This window comes from Watersipora subatra, chromosome 10 (genome assembly GCF_963576615.1).
Source record: "Watersipora subatra chromosome 10, tzWatSuba1.1, whole genome shotgun sequence".
Classification (NCBI taxonomy): domain Eukaryota; kingdom Metazoa; phylum Bryozoa; class Gymnolaemata; order Cheilostomatida; family Watersiporidae; genus Watersipora; species Watersipora subatra.
The window spans coordinates 20420124-20439673 of NC_088717.1; the positions used below are offsets into that span (position 1 = coordinate 20420124).

The following is a 19550-nucleotide window of genomic DNA, read 5'->3' on the forward strand; positions in this document are numbered from 1 at the left end:
ACTAAAAAAAATCAGGTACTGTCCAGCGGTTGAAGCACATAGATAATAAAAGTCTAAACCCAAAAACCTAACAAAACAACGCGACCACCCCGCGAGAATTGCATTAGTCCCGAAACCCGGGCTAGCACAATCCCAACAGACTTCGATGATTAAACCCCGCCCATATGATAGCCTTCGCCTATCCTTTTAGGGTTTATATTATTGATCCAATCACTACGACATAAATAGCTGTAAATATCTAGCTAGAAAAACCAATACTGGCACCAGCCTGTGGACCCCCTCAAATCCTCCTGTGGGCCCCTAGGGGTCCATGGACCACCAGTTGGGAACCACGGAAATAGCGAGTATGTAAACTAAATGCTACGATGAAAATATCGGTTTCATTGTAATTGTAACAAAACATGATTTGATAATAATACCGTTAATGCAACTGGCCAAACCAAATACAAAAATATGAATTTGTTGAATTACTAATAACAATTATTGTTTAGGATTGTTTGTATAAAAAGTCAGTATACAGTAGCTTTAGTTTATTTAGTGGTCATGATCTGCAAGGCAATGTAACATTATAATGTATTATATGCAGTATGTACCATAGGGAGTTCCTACATTCGAGGCAGACGTATAACATAAACGTTGTATTTCACCTAAATCGATTCAGCTTACAAAACACATGTTTAAATTTATGTTTTAATATGTATTTTTCGAAACTAAACTTCAAAGTTGTCATCCGCTAAAATATGATCAACTGCGTGTATTTGCTTTGGGTTTCGTTTTCACTATAACTTACACCAATTAATGCTGAACATCTCTTTCATCATTATCTTTCAACATTGGCAAGTTCGTCGTAATCAGTACAATGACTGCCCAATTTTAATTTCGAGAGACTTTTTTGTTGATATCGTATGGCGGAAAACAAATTCACCCAAGCATGGCAATGACGAAAAAGCATCATGCTTCATATAGTTAGGCGAAAACTATTTTATAACTTGGGCATTGTATCTCATGGGTGCACTGTAATAATTAATACATAATTTAGGGTGTACAAGTGGGAAAAGGGTATACAGTATACAGTAAGAGCAACCAAATGGTAAGAACTGTGTAGCTTTGTGGTTAGATTTTACGGTGGTTGCGTATTTACAAACTAGTGGTTGCAATCTTCGGGAGTTCAAATCCAGCACAAAGTGAAATTTCCATTCCAAGATATTAATAGCTATGACTGGATAGACAAGGAATGACAGACAACGACAGCCAGATGACCAACTTTGAGATTTATATATGGATTAGTGAGCAGATAATATAAACTTTGAAATATAGGTTTAACATAAAGGTATCATGGGATTATATGATTTGCAGGTTGAACAATCTTAATATGCTGAAAGAACTAGATCTATCACGTAACTCTTTCACTGATGGTCTACCTGAAGTAATCAGCCACCTCAGCTCATTGGAGTCGCTTAACTTGTCTGACTGTAAACTCACTGGACTACCTGCAACGTAAGTCATATTATGTAAGCCTTTACTGCAAGTTCTCAGTCAATTCTATGGAATTTATAAATATTGTATGTTATGATGCTATAAAATTTTTTTTAGATGGTTTAAAGTACTTTGATTGTTATCACTGTACTATCTAGTTATGTAAATGAAAATTATTTGGAGTTGTCCATGGATGTTTTAACTGACTAATAATAATCCTATTCTTTTTGTACAGATATTATAAACGGTCTGCTTGACTACAGAAAAACATTCATAACAACTTTCTCAAGGAATCTGATAAAAGTTCTGTTTGATTTCCATCCATTACCAAACTGGTTTCTTTTTTATTTGTTTATTATTTGCTATACTTGGATTGTTACAATAACTAGAAGTTGTCACCTCATGGGTCAATTATTGGGCACAAATCATTTCAACCAGCCCTGATTACTGGCAGTTATTGCAGGTACTCTGTGTGGTACCTGACTCATTCATTGCACATGGAATATTTTATGTTTGAAATTGTTAACTCTCCTGCAAGTTTACTCTGTGTATTTTTCATGCATATAGCGCTGCCAGCAACTGGCAGCAACTTTATTGCCAGATACAGACCCCTAGTACTAGCAGTAACTACTAGCGTTGGTTAGATGTTAGCTTGTCCAAGTCAGCTGCTCATATAGTTGTAAAAAGTGAAGTCAGCACTTAAATCGGTAGTTGTACATGTTTGAAATGGTGGAGCTATTGCTCTGTGACGAGGATACATTTTGTTTTGTGCTATAAATTTCATGAGCAGCCAACTTTAGGGCAAGACAGGCCTCTCAACGGTATACACACCTACTTGTTTTTGTTATAAATTTATATTTTATTTAAAAATTTCTTGCTGCATATCTTATAACCCTCCTTTAGGTTTCTGAGTTTCATAGGAACGCAAAATGTATTCTTAAACCCTATGATGACTGCTGACTCCCACTAATAATTACATACATGTAGGATGTTTGGTTTCATTTGAACATTCCTGTTAGAGTATGATTTTTACCAAGTGAACTTCATTACAAGGTTTTGTTTATTAAAGAACATATATTCTTGTAAACATGACTTAAAGCTTTCACTTATTGGAAATGTTCTTATCTGAAAAAATGCTAGTATACATTTATGACAGATTTGTGGTGAACTTTGCACACATGATTTAATCAGTCATCAGTAATATATCACTGGTGCCAGCTGGTGGAGGCAGCAGCAGGGTGTATATTATATATTAATAAAGGTAGAGACAATTGAATGTTAATCAGTCTTCAGCACCATTTCATATAACTGTAATCAAGTTAGTTAGCTCTTGGTAATATCACTAGTATAAATATAGTTGACTGATCTACTTTCACCTACCCTAGGACACCTATGTATTCGCGGCATCTAACTTTCGCATTTTCGCGGCAACATCCTCTCGCGAAAATTTCATGAGCGAAACTAAACAATCAAAATGAACGAGCGAAAACGCGAAATTAAATGGCTTTGTTCATTGATATTCACAATAAAATCGTCATATTAGAGATGCAGGCAAGTTTCGTGTGTGGTTGGCTTATTGGGCAATTTTTGCTAAACTCATTATAGCTAATACACCGACTGAGCAGCATGGCAAAACAAATTAAGATAATAAGTTTTTTTGGAAAAGCCTAGACAAATTAGGAAGATGATGATATTAGTTCAGTCATTGAATTTGTAACTGGTGAGGATGACAGTCTGGTAGGGAAAGTCATAAAATTGAATAATAATTATTGTGGTGATGAATTTTATTACAAGCAATAAGCAATAACAACCCGGAGCCATGGCCACCGCGTGCTATAAATACTTGAATTCTAATATTGGTACCACATAGGTCACTGCGGCAGGGACCTTGACTTCATTGATAGTCCAGAAAACAAATGGCAGCAAGCGATCAAATTGCATTATTGATCTCGCCTACACATTTCTACCCGCGGTTCACAAATAAAAACTACCGTACTTTTCGGACTATTAGCCGCTACTTTTTTCTGATGATTTGAGCCATGCGGCTTATATACGAGTGCGACTAATCTGTGGATTTTTTTTTCACCGCTAGGGCGCACTAACGGGAATCTCCAATTAGTGCGATTCTAGCGGTAAAAGAAAATACGAAACATTGCCTCACAGTACTGTCCCGTTAGGTACTAACTTAAAAAGCGTCGGATAATACGAAACTGTGCCGTTCTGCACTGTTCCATTTTAAACAGCAAACTTGCTGCCATGTTAAAAAGCACAGTCCTAGTTCTGCGGCCTATACAAAGGTGCGGCTTATGTATTGTTTTATTATCGTTTATTGGAAAATAAAGCAGATGCAGCTTATATAGAGGTGCGTTTTATAGTCCGAAAAGTATGGTAGTCCCAAATTGAAAAATATTTCGTACCAGTGAACTGGACCTGAGGAATCTAATGATGTTTGTTCCACTGCATTTATTTCCACATCACTATATTTTCGCACTCATCAGAGCTGCGAAATTAAGTTGCAGCGAAATTTTACTCTGTATGCTACTCACGAAACTAAATACTAGCGAAATATAAGTGTCCTAGGGTATGACAATCTTGAAGTCACTCCAGCTAGTTAAGACCTACCTGCACCTGACTCACTTTCACATTTGCTATGTGAAAGTTAGGATATGTGTTCTCACTCTACTTTCAAACATTTTACTGTCAATGGACTGTCAAAGGATTAAATCAATTATCTAATAATTATGGTTACAAAGAACACATTGGTATAGTATAGTGGTAAATAATGTTTAGTCTATATGATATAAGCCTCAGAAAGTCAACATGGAAGTACAAAAAGCTAATGGCTGCAATACCGGAAATTTGACTTTTGTAAAAGATCACAAAGAGGAAAGGCCTCTCTTAGTTGTGTAGTGGCCCTAGTTTTACTTTACTATGCTAACCCTGGAACAGATCAAAATTGTATCCTGAGGGTGCCCTGTATAGTTCCCCTAGTTGAATTTTGTCATCAAACGTATTTAAATATTACATAGGCAGCACATGTGTAACTGCTTATTTTTAGCTGCACTTAAACTATGAAATCGGCAAAACCTTTCAATTTCTCACAATAAATTTTCATATAAAGTATTGCATGCTGAGTGATTAGAATGTGTAGTTGTCAGCATTTCAACAGTCCATCACACAGACAGCAAACCAGAGGAGACAATTCCTTGATTTGTCTTGTATAAAGCTATCATGGGATTATATGCTTTGCAGGTTGCACACTCTTATGAAGCTGAAAGAGCTAGATCTATCATTAAACCCTTTCACTGATGGTCTACCAGAAGTAATCAGCCAGCTCAACTCATTGGAGTCACTTAACTTGTCTGACTGTAAACTCACTGGACTACCTGCAACGTAAGTCATATTATATAAGCCTTTACTGCAAGTGTTCAGTCAACTCTATGGTATTTATAAATATTGTAAGTTATGATGCTATAAAAGAAATATTAGAAGGTTTAAAGTACTTTGATTGTTATTACTGTACTACCTAGTTATGTAAATGAACATTATTCGGAGTTGTCCATGGATGTTTTAACTGACTAATAATAATCCTATTCTTTTTGTACAGATATATTATAAACAATCTGCTTGATTACAGAAAACCATTCATAGCAACTTTCTCAAGAAATCTGATAAAAAGTTCTGTTTGATTTCCATCCATTACTAAACTGGTTTCTTTTTTATTTGTTTATTATTTGCTATACTTGGATTGTTACAATCACCAGAAGTTGTCACTTCATGGGTCAATTATTGGGCACAAATCATTTCAACCAGCTCTGATTGCTGGCAGTTATTCCAGGTACTCTGTATGGTACCTGACTCATTCATTGCACATGGAATATTTCATGTTTGAAATTGTTAACTCTCCTGCAAGTTTACTCTGTGTATTTTTCATGCATATAGCGCTGCCAGCAACTGGCAGCAACTTTATTGCCAGATACAGACCCCTAGTACTAGCAGTAACTACTAGCGTTGGTTAGCTGTTAGCTTGTCCAAGTCAGCTGCTCATATAGTTGTAACAAGTGAAGTCAGCACTTAAATCGTTAGTTGTACATATTTGAAATGGTGGAGCTATTGCTCTGTGACGAGGATACATTTTGTTTTGTGCTATAAATTTCATGAGCAGCCAACTTTAGGGCAAGACAGGCCTCCCAACGGTATACACACCTACTTGTTTTTGTTATAAATTTATATTTTATTTAAAAATTTCTTGCTGCAAATCTTATAACCCTCCTTTAAGTTTCTGAGTTTCATAGGAACGCAAAATGTATTCTTAAACCCTATGACTGCTGACTCCCACTAATAATTACATACATGTAGGATGTTTGGTTTCATTTGAACATTCCTGTTAGAGTATGATTTTTACCAAGTGAACTTCATTACAAGGTTTTGTTTATTAAAGAACATATGTTCTTGTAAACATGACTTAAAGCTTTCACTTATTGGAAATGTTCTTATCTGAAAAAATGCTAGTATACATTTATGACAGATTTGTGGTGAACTTTGTACACATGTTCTAATCAGTCATCAGTAATATATCACTGGTGCCAGCTGGTGGAGGCAGCAGCAGGGTGTATATTATATATTAATAAAGGTAGAGACAATTGAATGTTAATCAGTCTTCAGCACCATTTCATATAACTGTAATCAAGTTAGTTAGCTCTTGGTAATATCACTAGTATAAATATAGTTGACTGATCTACTTTCACCTACCCTAGGACACTTATGTATTCGCGGCATCTAACTTTCGCATTTTCGCGGCAACATCCTCTCGCGAAAATTTCATGAGCGAAACTAAACAATCAAAATGAACGAGCGAAAACGCGAAATTAAATGGCTTTGTTCATTGATATTCACAATAAAATCGTCATATTAGAGATGCAGGCAAGTTTCGTGTGTGGTTGGCTTATTGGGCAATTTTTGCTAAACTCATTATAGCTAATACACCGACTGAGCAGCATGGCAAAACAAATTAAGATAATAAGTTTTTGGAAAAGCCTAGACAAATTAGGAAGATGATGATATTAGTTCAGTCATTGAATTTGTAACTGGTGAGGATGACAGTCTGGTAGGGAAAGTCATAAAATTGAATAATAATTATTGTGGTGATGAATTTTATTACCAACCAAAAGCAATAACAACCCGGAGCCATGGCCACCGCGTGCTATAAATACTTGAATTCTAATATTGGTACCACATAGGTCACTGCGGCAGGGACCTTGACTTTATTGATAGTCCAGGAAACAAATGGCAGCAAGCGATCAAATTGCATTATTGATCTCGCCTACACATTTCTACCCGCGGTTCACAAATAAAAACTACCGTACTTTTCGGACTATTAGCCGCTACTTTTTTCTGATGATTTGAGCCATGCGGCTTATATACGAGTGCGACTAATCTGTGGATTTTTTTTTCACTGCTAGGGCGCACTAACGGGAATCTCCAATTAGTGCGCTTCTAGCGGTGAAAGAAAATACGAAACATTGCCTCACAGTACTGTCCCGTTAGGTACTAACTTAAAAAGCGTCGGATAATACGAAACTGTGCCGTTCTGCACTGTTCCATTTTAAACAGCAAACTTGCTGCCATGTTAAAAAGCACAGTCCTAGTTCTGCGGCCTATACAAAGGTGCGGCTTATGTATTGTTTTATTATCGTTTATTGGAAAATAAAGCAGATGCAGCTTATATAGAGGTGCGTTTTATAGTCCGAAAAGTATGGTAGTCCCAAATTGAAAAATATTTCGTACCAGTGAACTGGACCTGAGGAATCTAATGATGTTTGTTCCACTACATTTATTTCCACATCACTATATTTTCGCACTCATCAGAGCTGCGAAATTAAGTTGCAGCGAAATTTTACTCTGTATGCTACTCACGAAACTAAATACTAGCGAAATATAAGTGTCCTAGGGTATGACAATCTTGAAGTTACTCCAGCTAGTTAGACCTACCTGCACCTGACTCACTTTCACATTTGCTATGTGAAAGTCAGGATATGTGTTCTCACTCTACTTTCAAACATTTTACTGTCAATGGACTGTCAAAGGATTAAATCAATTATCCCACGACCACACAAGCGGAGCGGAAGTGTGGGAGTTTTATGATAAATGCATGCGCACACAACTTACGAAAATTATTCATCAACAATGAGACGAACCCCCGTCAAGAAATTTCATCAAAAAATTCAAGCATCGGAATTTAAAGTCGTTAAAGTATAATAACGATACAAAACACATTTAAACCTATTTAAATATGTTACCAAGTCTTTGTAAACCAACGATAATATCTTAAAACTTACCCATCTGATCGGATTATACACAAATAGACAGATTAATTTGAACGTAAATTGCCACAAAAAGCTTGAAAAGCTCGGTTTAATAAAAGTTAAGACCGAAAATTGAAACGCCAATAAAGCCGTGCGACCGATTGTAGAACTATTTAGCAGTGCGCATTTCACGATAAAACCGTGCTCATTTCATCAGTCTATGGCATTTTTCACTTGTAATCGAATTTATTCGAAGGTTTCTGTAATAAACGTAGACCGTTTGAGGCGTAGACCGATTTACAGGTACGAAATTGTGGTACACAGTTTATCAGCCTGTGTTTTTTGTCCAATCACCGAAGGTTTCATTATTTGAAACGTTAACCGAAATTCTATACAACTTATGTACAAGCTAGGGCCGAACTACAACGCCCCTTCATGACGAGAACATTTTTTATTTTGCTACAGTTTTATACGCGTGAATACTCTTATTCGCTTTCTGTTAAAGATCGCTTATCAAAACCATTCCACATTCAACGCAACCAACTTTCAAACTGTGTATAGTACACAGTAGCTTGCCATTTTACTTCTAATTTTGCATTTCAGAGTTATAATAAACATATTTCTTTATTGTTGTTGAATTACATACATAACAGTAAATTAGGCCTACAGCTTTATAACACTTTAATAACAGCTTTTATTTTGCTGCAGTTTGCAGAAATCTTCGAGACGCATGAACGCTCATAGGTTTTCTATTATTGCTGTATTACTATATTAACAATATTGGTTATTTTAATAATATCAGTGCATTTTACTTATAATATCGGCCAACATTGCATTTCTCCTATTGCAAGGGAGAGATATAAACGTGTAATATTTTCCTTTCATTGTTGTTGTTTGTCATGACCAAACACTTTTTAAATAAATTTTCTAAAAACCTATATAAATACCACTTCTCGATATTGCTACCTATTACGTTTTGAAATGTAATCAAAATTGTGTATTGTTTTTCTATTATTACTATATTAATAAAATTGATTATTCTAAGAATATCAGTGCATTTTACTTCTAATATTGGCCAATATTGCATTTCTCCTATTGCAGGGGGAATTCCATTCCATTCATTATTGCTTATTGTTGTATATAATAACACCCACACCCAGTACATTACAGCTACCATTGCAGTTATCCTATTGCACTGCAGAGCCATTTGATTGCTAATATTGCATTTCTCAACCATCAGTACCCTTTATTTTTTTGCCAGTATCTCTGGCCATCTCTTTGGTCGTGGGCTGTATGACAGTGGAATTTCTAGTCTAATAATTATGGTTACAAAGAACACATTGGTATAGTATAGTGGTAAATAATGTTTAGTCTATATGATATAAGCCTCAGACAGTCAACATGGAAGTACAAAAAGCTAATGGCTGCAATACCGGAAATTTGACTTTTGTAAAAGATCACAAAGAGGAAAGGCCTCTCTTAGTTGTGTAGTGGCCCTAGTTTTACTTTACTATGCTAACCCTGGAACAGATCAAAATTGTATCCTGAGGGGGCCCTGTATAGTTCCCCTAGTTGAATTTTGTCATCAAACGTATTTAAATATTACATAGGCAGCACATGTGTAACTGCTTATTTTTAGCTGCACTTAAACTATGAAATCGGCAAAACCTTTCAATTTCTCACAATAAATTTTCATATAAAGTATTGCATGCTGGGTGATTAGAATGTGTAGTTGTCAGCATTTCAACAGTCCATCACACAGACAGCAAACCAGAGGATACAATTCCTTGATTTGTCTTGTATAAAGCTATCATGGGATTATACGCTTTGCAGGTTGAACACTCTTATGAAGCTGAAAGAGCTAGATCTATCATTAAACCCTTTCACTGATGGTCTACCAGAAGTAATCAGCCAGCTCAACTCATTGGAGTCACTTAACTTGTCTGACTGTAAACTCACTGGACTACCTGCAACGTAAGTCATATTATATAAGCCTTTACTGCAAGTGTTCAGTCAACTCTATGGAATTTATAAATATTGTAAGTTATGATGCTATAAAAGAAATATTAGAAGGTTTAAAGTACTTTGATTGTTATTACTGTACTACCTAGTTATGTAAATGAACATTATTCGGAGTTGTCCATGGATGTTTTAACTGACTAATAATAATCCTATTTTTTTTGTACAGATATATTATACTGTCATTATATGCAGTTGTAGATATATAGATTGATGAAAAATGCCCAGTTTCAAGCATACCCTTTTAATGAAAATCTTAAGGTCGATGAGCTTTTAGCCATATATATTGTTGACCTTACCATGATCTTTGGAAGGTCAACCGTAAATCAAATTTGAATAAAAATGTGCCAATCATCTTTTTCAGGGTTTTAATGTGGAGAATGTCATGTTTCATCAGTATAGGTTGAGATTAAGTGGGCTGTTGCTGTTGTAAACAAATACCATGATTTACAATTCATGAATCCTCAACTTTATTCTGCTTAAACTCAAAACAAGTTTCAGAGCATCGCGAGACCTTTTCTACTAAATCTTGCATAACCTGGGCATATATAATCTGATTATTTAAAATTTTAAATGCATTAAAATCCTCAGAATTTGCTGATTTTAAGTCTTTAGATAACTCAAAAATGTGGTTTTAGTACCATTGTACATTCTGACTGTCTGGGTCACAATTATTATTTAATTTATTAGATTAGTAAGCAGATATAAAACTTAGAAATAAAGGTTCAACATGAAGATGTCATGGGATTATATGATTTGTAGGTTAAAGGCTGTTACTAGAAACTAAAACTATGAAATCAGCAAAACTTATCAATTTCTCACAATAAATGTTCATATAATGTATTGCATGCTGAGTGATTAGAACGTGTAGTTGTCAGCATTTCAACAGTCCATCACACAGACAGCAAACCAGAGGAGACAATTCCTTGATTTGTCTCAGAGGAATCAAATCAGAGGAAAGAAATCCGTGATTTGCTTGGTATAAGTCCAAGTATGATTAAGTTGTTATTGTATAATTGTATAATTAATAAAGTTTTCATGTCACTTTTATTTAATAGTTGTGTTAGTGATAAATACTGTTGTGACATTGGCGAGTTGAGAGTGAGGCAAAGGTATGATCCAGTGAGTTTACCACATTAGAACTTCTTGTAATCTCTTCACACATGAGCCACCTTCTGACTCACCTTGAGAGAGTGCAGCACTGACGGGCCTGGCTTGAGTTCAGATAAACATTCCACTTGATTTGAGATAAGAAAATAGATGCATATCATTACTCTTTAGTTCATAAGGTAGTTATACTGATGACTAATTGTCATTTCCATTTTTAAATCACAATTGAAAGATTGGATTTTTAGACCGTTTTTAAGGATTTTGAAGAAATATAATTATAAGTTTGTCTTTACTATGATAAAAGCTGTGTGCGTTTGTATGTATGAAGCCAGGCCTTGTGGTGTTAATAAAATAATTTGTACTACATGGGAATCAAACCAGAATATTTGCATCCCCACCTAAGCACACTACCAACTACTCCACTGGACCACCTTGCAGCACTATGGAATAATTTTGTGCATAGTGATTACACATGATGATCTCTCACGGTGTGCGGTACTGACTGCATAGTAGTTGTAATAAAAAAACAGGCTGAGGGGTACCCACCCTATAAGTCTAACATTCACATGGCTCGGATAAAACATATTAGTTGTTTCACCATGTAAGGTTTTCCTAATGAGTGTCTTAGATTTGGTAATTATAGTTACCTTAATTTTACCTTGTAACTATAGTAATATGTTTAACCCATTCAGGACTAATTAGTTATTGGTTGACCGCTCCCCCAGCCTAATTAATTTTTCACTAGCCTTACAATTAAAATAAAGCTACACAAAATTGAGTATAACTAGAGTTATTTTCAAAATAATCTTGATTTGTTTTTGGCAGCTTAACAAAGACATTCCAGGCAACAATTTGATATAAATTTTTGTGCACCTTTACAGATTCTACTAACCACAATTTCTAATAATTCTGGGAACTTTTTTTTGATCAAAATTGTTTTTTATGTTTCATAGCAGCTCACAAGCAGTCTTTTGGTACTGACATTGTTGGACCTATGTTAGATTGATAGCAAACTTTATCAGCAGCAAATAAAAAAAAAGATTTCTCAATTCCAAGCAATAGAACAGGTGTTACTAGCTTCTAACCAACACTACGTCACTGATAGTTTTATCAATTATATAATCAAACAATTTGTTAATTTATATTGAAATGCATTGCAGAGGTTATTATGAATATATTATGCATAAAAAAGATACTCAAGTTACCAGCTAACAGACAATCAATCACCAGCAAAAAAAAAGGTGTAAAATACAGTAAAATATATTGTAAAAAATACAGTAAAAATGAATATGCATGAAAACGAAACAATATATACATGTATAATATGGGTGTGTTCATAAAAAATGATGACATGGTGAGAGTTATTTGATGCCAACTACACATGCATATTTGCTCCCATTATAACTTAGTTGATGCAGTATTCATCAGATATTGGTGTTGAAGCCCTAGGCTCATCATCAACGGCATCATCACTCACAAGCCCTTGACTGTCTTCACCTTCATGTAGCAAATATGATCGGTAGTAAGCAGCCTATTTGCTTTCAAACTTCTCGTACAGCCTAGAAAATAATTGTGCTTTAGTAGCTTTTCAGGGTAAATACCTGATAACAAATTGAAGATAAGTAGTCTACTGCAGCTAACAATTGTGTCATGATCACAGAAACCATGGTTAAGTCGAGATTATAAGATTCAGAGTTATCTGCATTAACAGAAGGAGAAAATTCTCACAATTATTTTGCAAAAAAAATTTTGATTCTAGCTTAATTACAACAGATTTTATGGTCAATAAACTGAATGCATGTTTACCATCAGTGCGAAAACCTAGTTCCGAGAAAACTGGTGTTTAAGTCTGAGAAACGAAAACCGATGCACAGTTTTGTTTGCATTTCAAAACGTCATAGCAACCAATATTAAGAGGTTGTGATATTTATCTAGATTTCTGTCTTTATATCAAAAAATTTATGCTGAATTTAAAAATCTAAACAGATTTTGGCTGGTTGTCATAGAAATGGCTGTATATCTATAAGAAAATGTATTACCTAATTTTGCAGATATTAAAAACGGCTTGGCAGTGCCGCGATATTGAGCACAACTGTAGTACGATCAACAAAATGTTAAAAAAAATAATAACAGTAACATATTGCACATCATTGGTCACTCTATACTTTGATCTTGCAAATTCGAATAATTTTTCTTATAATCAAATCTTATAAAATCGAGTAATTATTCTTATAATTAAATATTGTAAAAATCTTATATGAATGGTTAGGAATATATTATGGTCATTCCCTTTACTTACACTGCTTTTGGCATCAGTTGGAATACCAAAGTACTCATTATAAGTGTCCAAAATGTCAGAATTATCCTTCAAATCGGCAAAAAAGAAACGATTACGTTTTTCGGACGCCATTTTTCAGTACTTCCTGTTTAGCATAGCAACAGTTTTAAGGTTTTTTTTCGAGGTTTTAAGACATTTATTATCCAAACTGACTTCAGATTCAGAAAGATCACTCTTTGATTGGTCCAGAAGCACGTGATACCAAAATCCTTACCAAAGTTATAAATTCAGTTAGTGCAACTTTAAAGTCGAATAACTCAACTTCGTGATTTGCGACTTAACCATGGTTTCTGTGACCGCGACCCAATTGGTAATACAAATTGCAAATATTTTTTTGATACTGTAGATATAAACACAGAAAGTCATGAAGATGATTACTGTGGCAAGTGTCCCCTATCAACCAATATTAGAGCCTAGTGGTTGGAGCTAGTTTATAGTAGATGTTGAGGTTGAGAACTATATGCTTGACTAATTGTGGGTTGAACAATTGCATATAAATGAAATAAGAAATTTTTATTATCTTGTAGTTCTACAAGGAAATCATAAAACTATTATTTATTATGGGGTAATAGAGTGATGAGTTCATGCTGCAAAAAGATATAAATTTTATTGGATTGAAAATGTTATAATCATGTGTATCATGAAAAAATCCATATCTTCCACTATTAGAATAAAGTTTGTTAGAAATTGACAAGAAAAATTTCGGCTTTTTATCGTTTTTTTTTTCGGTAAAATTCTATAAATAGCCACATAAAACTTACCTTCTTCCATCAGAAAATTCTCATTTTCTTCTTGAACATTACTTTTGTTGCTATTTTCTTCCCTGAGCTGATTACCACATCTAATTCACTTAAACATTTTGCCATCGTTCGGATAAACCTTTTCCAAAATGGCGATCAACAAATTTTCAAAACAGTTGATATCTATCACATAATTTGTTAGTTAAAACTTTCTTGTCCAATCACATATTTGGTATCAAAATGATGCCCAGACTCTTAAACTTCGTTTGGTGAATGAATAAAACCGATGTACCTAAACAGCTAAGCAATAGAGCAAATCAAAGTTTAACCCGAAGACTTCGGGAACGGGCCCTGGAGAGCACAACTCTTCCCGAAGTGATCGGGAACAGTCCTGAATGGGTTAACTATCCTCATCTATAACATAAAGAGAATTGTCATAATCGCTTAATTTGATATAAAAAAATGTTTCTGAATATGCTGTTGTTGACCCAGCGACTGATATTAGTCATTAATGTTAGAGCACTCTCATTTATATGAAGTGCTCGAATACTTTGTCATGATTGGCTGGCTGATTATCAGATAGCATGCTTTAAAATGTAGCCCGAAATGAAAACCGCAATGAAAAAAATGTTCCACTCACAGTAAAAATCTGCTGCTCTTAAATAGTATGACACCATATTAAACAAATATTGTGTTATTGAAACAGTAAATTGATCTGGAATCTTCATATAGTAAATAAAAAGATTTAATGACAACATATTTTATATTCTATGTAAATATTAGTGAGCAGATATTATAAACTTGTACTCCTAGTAAACTACAGCAGTCTATGTACATATATAAATCTCAAAGTCTGTGTGTCGTATCTCGTGTCTATGTCCAGTTATAGCGATCAAAATCTGGCTATGGAAAGTATGCATGGCACAGAAATTGAACTCACAATTTCCAAATGGAAATTCTACAAACAGGCGACGTAACTCCTAGGCTATACCGTGCTTATCATTCTCAACTATTATATCTATCATTATCACAATTGCAGTTTACAAGTTAAATCTGTACTTTTTATTATTAATTAATATTACTTTGTGCATCTGTTTTTCTTTTGAAATTTTTAAAGAGCCATTATTACAAAATTCACTTTTTATTTACACTTTTCAAATGAGCCATTTCAATTTTAAATGCGCGGTTGCTCTTTCATTACCTGGTTCTTCCTCAAGGCAATCATCAACACTGTAAAAGCTAAAAACTTTGCACAGGGTCAGTTTTACGGTGTGTTATTTCGAGTAGGAGTTGCTTCTACATTTTCTCCCTGTTTGGTCAGGCAAGCTTCATGCGCTTCACTGCTATACATTTGTACCAGTATCGAGAGGTACCAGTATCGTCGTATCCAAATTTTTGATGAATGACTGCTGCTGCAACAGTAAACTTTTTTATACACACATTTCTCTGTACTAATTGTCATTATTAATTCAACATATTCATAATTTTTATTATGTTTTCTCAGTTTTGTATCGATTGTGTCAGTATCAAATCATTTATCATTGCAGCAACATAGACTTATCTAGCCTTTACTTGCTAATCATTTCACACGTGAACACTGTTACAGGTGTTCTATTTTTTCTTTTTGTTTGATTTGCACAAAACGCTTTTCTCACGATATGAAGTTTAAAGCTAGAATGGTAACTGTTGTTATATGTTAACTAAAAACACATTTTCTGTGCAGACTTTTTTATTACCAAATTATTATTACAAAATAATAACTGTTAACTTACTACTGTGATAAGGCTGATAAGTCACTTTGTTAAGGGATATGGTAAATATTACCACCTGGGTGACTATAGTTGTTATGGTAATAATCAAACACTAATCAGTCAAAGTCATTATTGTATCTTTCATTGCATCGCTTAAAAACTAACCTTCAAAAGAAAACATTACATACCCTACAGGATGAATTTATTCGCGGAGTTATATTTCGCGAAAATTGTCTTTTCATGCATATTCGCGGATGAATTTATTTGCGGCTGAAAACTGCCACTCTCTAGGAAAAGTTAACTCTATTGCGGCTAGTAATAGTTATTCCTACACATGCGCACACCGCGTGTTCCGGTTTACATTTAGCTTACAACTGCTATGCGATCATGCTATTCTACGGTAAACAATTTTTGCTGCGTCCAGAGGTTTTCACGAATATTCATCGCTTTGGAGGCCTTTGATAAGCCAACAACTTGTGGTAAGTAATGAGTTTTTAACATTTACTAAATTAGTTGAATTTTACTTTGGTTCTTCGGTAAAACAGAATACTACTTTTTTTATCCCTACTGCTTCATTATTTGTTTTAGTGAGAGAGAGAGATTTTTTATCATACACTGAAAAACAATGATTGCAAGGGTAGTAGATGTCATTCTTAGAAGATCACTAATCATTCAGGGAGGTTTGGAAATTGAGGTTGAAGTGACCGCAGCTATTTACGAGAAGAATATATCTGTTTTTAAAAAAGGAACAAAAACGCCTTTACGAGCACAAATCTTTGGCCAACCGGCAGAACTTTGCAATACTAAGCCACGAGGAGAGTTCTCATGATAACTTCCTTACCAGCCATGCAGTAGCGAGAAAATTGCCTTCCAGCACCTACCCAAGACAGTGACGGCGACAGAGCTGCTATTACCAAAATAACTAGTCAGAAAGCACCATTACACGCTATTATTCACATATCAAGAGTACCAGTTTAATTTTATTGCTACACAACCGCCACACGGACTAAACTGTTTATATTTACTCCATTCATCATTTGTAAAATTTTATTTGTATTTGAAATATTTTATTTGTACACTCAAGTTTGTAATAAATTATAATATATCTATACATGAAATAAAATATATAATTTAATCATGTTTGCTACAGCGATATCAAGGAGTTGTTGTCGATGAGGAGGTCTAGGTTGACTGGTTGCCTCTCTGCCAATATTCCTGCCTTGATGAATATTACTACTTGTCTCTAGTTTTTGTAATCAGAGTAGGTTGTTTCATTCTCAATCTGCAGTAAACACAAAAAAGAAAAAATATTAACAAGTGTTGAGGAAGTACAAAAACAATAGCTGAAGTATTTAATGAAAGCGATCGGTTTTTAAACAAAAGAATTAACTAATGCAGTTATTTATGGAAAAACGTATCTGCACTGCAAATCAAATACATACCATAATGTCCAGATCAGAATCATGATCGTCCTTGACTTCGATATTAGAGATTGATGGAGTTGATTCTAATGTAAAAAGACTAGGAGAGCTTTTTGCGGTGCTGAAGCCATACCGAATAACTTGTAAAAACCTTGAATAATTTTGTAAAGTTTGACGCAATGGCAATAAAGCTCGAAGCCTGGCGATGATTTTAAAGAAGTTTTGGAACTCGGCTACGTTTAGTACTTCTGCCTCGCAGCTATTTTCGCGACGACGCCATTCTGCATATCTTGTGACAACCTCGAATAATTTTGTAAATAAATGGGATGCATTGCCAATGGTGTTAGCTCAAAGCTCAGGCAATGATTTTAAAAATGTTTTGGAACTCAATTACATTTAGTATTTACATTAAAAACTAGGCTAGCGACTATTTTTTAATTTGATGCAGTAGTTATTCTCTCTTGTGATTAAAAATAGAACTAATTAATCACTGAATTTTATAATTCGCGGGATTGACTGTTCGCGAAATCGCAAATTTTTGTGACCAACGAATAATTTCATCCTGTAGGGTAGTTTATCATCTCACAACTAACTAGTAGTGCTTGCTAGTCTGAACAACTAATATAATACTAGATTAATATTTCTCTATCAACACTTATGTTTTGACTTACCATTGTAGCTTTGTAATATATTCTGATAGACAAACATTGTGTATTAAGGCACTGTCTGTTGCAGTGTTGGTAAGCTGAAAAGGCTGAAACATCTCGAGCTTTTCTCAAATAAAATTGACAAACTGCCTCCAGAGATATGGGAGCTGAAGGAGCTGGTCACATTGGATATTTCATACAATAACAAGCTCATTGCTCTTAGCTCTCAAATTCCATCTTTGAAGAACCTACGAGATTTGCAGCTAGACAGATGTAATGCAGTACAAAGCCCACCTTGGAATGTTGCACAGCAAGGTTTTTCTGCAATACAGCAGTACTACAAAGATCTGGCTGGAGGAAAGGAGAAGGTGTTGTCTGCAACTGTTGCAGTTATTGGTAAATCCAGATCAGGCAAAACCAGTCTAATCAAAACTATGCAGAAAGGGAAACGGTTTCTTACTGGAAGTTTGGACTCGGCAGAACAAATTTCTACAAAAGTATTCAATTTTGAAAAAGTCTCACTTGGTGAAAGATCTCTGTATTTCATTGACTTTGGAGGACAGGAGATCTATCATCATGCATACAGGCTTACCCTCAGAGAGAATTGCATCCCTGTCGTGGTAGTAGACATGGATATGTATGTAAAAGAATCCAATAGAGTTGGGCCAAAAGAGTCTGTTCGAGCTCTTTTCTTTGACTGGATGGCCCATCTTTACATAGCACATCCGAACATGCTACCCCCGGCTCTCGTGTTGACCCACAAAGATTTATTTGATGAAGAAGAGTTTGAAGCAGAAAAAACGAAGCTTCTACAATATTGCAATGAAATATGTGATGAGATTCGAGATGAAGAAAATCGATTTGAGAAGGCAAATGTTTGTCGTATTAAAAGCTTCGGAGCAAATACAGACCTGTTTACCCCAGAATGGATATTTGAAATAGGGCGTAAATATTCAGGCGAGTTCACAAGACTGAGGGATCAGTTGTTGGAGCAAAGCCAAAGATATGCTATGGAGGTGCCTCGACTGTGGAAACAAGTGGAAGATGTAATAAGTACTTTAAAGTCACATTTCACCACTTTTGAATCGCTGCTTGACAAAGTTCATGAGTCACACGGCGTTGTAAAGAAGCAGCTGGAGGTGATAATTAAATACTTGCATCTGAGGGGTAAGCTTCTTTGGTACAGCGACATTGAGGGTCTAGATCAACATGTTTTCCACAAGATATCTGCTGTTACAGACTTGCTCAAAGTCCTGTATGACCATGATGGCGATTCTAAGTGGGACAAGCGAAGACAAAACTTCAAAAGTTGCAAAGTTCAAAGTGTGAATTTGCTAGAAGAAGAGTTTGAGGAGTCCGTGAGACAGTTTAAAGCCACAGGAGTGATCAGCTTGGTACTGCTGGCTTACCTGATAAAAACTGAGACAGCATTTATTGAAGATGTTGAGCAAAGAGTGGCATTGGCAATTCTTTCAAAATTTCGTATTTTGTTTGGTTCTCTCTCAACTGATGATGCCAAATTCATAATTCCTCATTTTGCTCAAGGGTTTCAATCAACCTTGCCAATGACGAAGCTTGACTTACAGTTTCAGACAGATATTTTGTGTAAAGGACTGGCACTTCCACAATACGTGTTTCATGAGTTGACAGTGAGACTTTTGGAGCTATACTCTGACCTGTACAACACGCCCATCGTGCATCACAATGGAGTATCAATTGCAGTTGATAAATCCCGAGTCCATT

At 35.0% G+C, this 19550-nt stretch overlaps 1 protein-coding gene across 1 annotated transcript in view; it reads left to right on the top strand.

The window, feature by feature from the left end:
- Positions 1-19550, top strand: part of LOC137406854 (uncharacterized) — a 269187-nt gene that overhangs the window by 214127 nt on the left and 35510 nt on the right. The window lies entirely within an intron of this gene.